Below are 1792 nucleotides of genomic sequence, written 5' to 3' on the forward strand. Positions count from 1 at the left end.
GTAAAAAAAATTTTTTTTACATAAATAATGTCACTTTTTACGTCCTGAGACGTAAAAAAAGTATTTTTTTACATCTCCTGTGCACTCTTCATTAGCAATTTTTGTGTAAAATAACTGGACTGCGCCAAATATTGTCTTATTAATTAAGAATTAATTAAGAATTATTACATAGCAGCTTTTTGTAGATGCTTAAGTCTCAGTTTTTGACAAATAGATGAAAAGTTAAATTCTTTGTTAACATTGAAGCAGCAGCAGAGTTTTAAGTTTAACCTTGCAGCTCTTTCCTGTAAGGTAATTTTGAACACCGTCTGGTGCTTCCAAACTGATCTCACTTGTTCTAAACTGTCAAGAAAATCTCAGAAACTGGGAGAGGCGTTTAGAGGGACAAAAGAGTTCTGTTGTCTTGAATTTCTGATCTTATTTCAGGAGAGAAAAGACACGAGAGGTGGAGCTGTTCGGGGAGGATTTACAGAAGCATGTAATTACCCATGTCTTCACCCTTTGCTCTCTGGAGGACGCAAGGAGGACGGCATGGAGGAGCGGCGCCCCCTAATTATCATTTATCACGGCACCATGCAATCTCATAAACTCTCCAGATTAATATAATTAAAATGCACGCGGGCCTAACGCACGCACGTCCGCGAACATCGCCGCTCAAAGCTGGGGAACACGACATGCAGCCTGCGTGTGGAGAAAAATGACTTTCAATCAGTTCCACAAGGAGAGTTCGGCTGAATTTAATCTGAGGGACGCAGAGTGGGATGGGCCTTTGAGTTTGGGAAGCAGAGGGAGTGCAGGATCTGTGCATCCAGAACAGACAGAGGGATAATAAAGATGTCCTTCACACTTGACTTAAAAAGGGGTCAGGGTGACGGTTCATTCGAAACTTACGCTGCCAGCTCTTACAGTCGTTTAGTTTCATTTCAGAGGAGTGTAATGTAGTAAAAGCATCAGATTACATGTTCAGTGACAGATTTTAGGGATATAAAGTAGGGTCTGAATTAAAGATACCCTGAACTTTTATACACTGGAACTCATTTGATGAACCTATTACACTATTTCAGCCTTGGTCTGATGCGCTGCAGCTGAAGATGCGGGGTGGATGAAGTCGTTTATCTGTCCCCCTCAACAGCAGCTGGATTAAGAGACTGATCCAAGGAGGTTCTGTAGAACAGCTGGAGGCGCAAAAACCACGTGACCGTGTGATCGGCTGGTGAAGCTAACGGCTAACGCTAAACAGTCAAGACTGGATTTCCCATCACTGTACATGTTGACAACAGAGCAGAAAAAAAGGACTGACAAGGTAGAAATCCCTATTAATCCCTATAACCCCTATTATTGATATTTTACAGTTTATATAATCTATCTAATGTTTTAAATAATGCCAGAAAAGCTGTTTTTGTTATGGATTTATTAACAGAAGATAAACAGGAAAACGTCTCATTTTACAACAAGTCAGCAGATTTGATCTTATTTAGCGCAATGTGATCTGAGCAGAACATAATGTAACAGTTTAAAATTAAAATAACTGGTTAGCAGATATTAGCTTGTGCAGCATATATACAGAGTTTAGCTCTGTTGAATCATGCTACAATTTAACAAACTATTAAATGTTACTTTGTCCCCTGATTAATATTTAGGCCTACAGAGTGTAAATTGTAAATATGAGTATTTTTAGGTTTCTGTTAGAGAAACCTGACATGTTAAGATGTTAGCTAATAGAGACAAGTTTCATCCTATAACCAGAGAACATTTTCTAACTGTTGTCTGGCAAATATAAATACTCTTATTT

At 38.7% G+C, this 1792-nt stretch overlaps 1 protein-coding gene across 1 annotated transcript in view; it reads right to left on the reverse strand.

The window, feature by feature from the left end:
* Nucleotides 1–1792, reverse strand: part of mybbp1a (MYB binding protein (P160) 1a) — a gene marked incomplete at its 5' end in the record, with an annotated part of 26499 nt that overhangs the window by 5187 nt on the left and 19520 nt on the right.

The sequence above is a fragment of the Austrofundulus limnaeus genome, unplaced genomic scaffold (genome assembly GCF_001266775.1).
Source record: "Austrofundulus limnaeus strain Quisiro unplaced genomic scaffold, Austrofundulus_limnaeus-1.0 Scaffold151, whole genome shotgun sequence".
Lineage (NCBI taxonomy): Eukaryota > Metazoa > Chordata > Actinopteri > Cyprinodontiformes > Rivulidae > Austrofundulus > Austrofundulus limnaeus.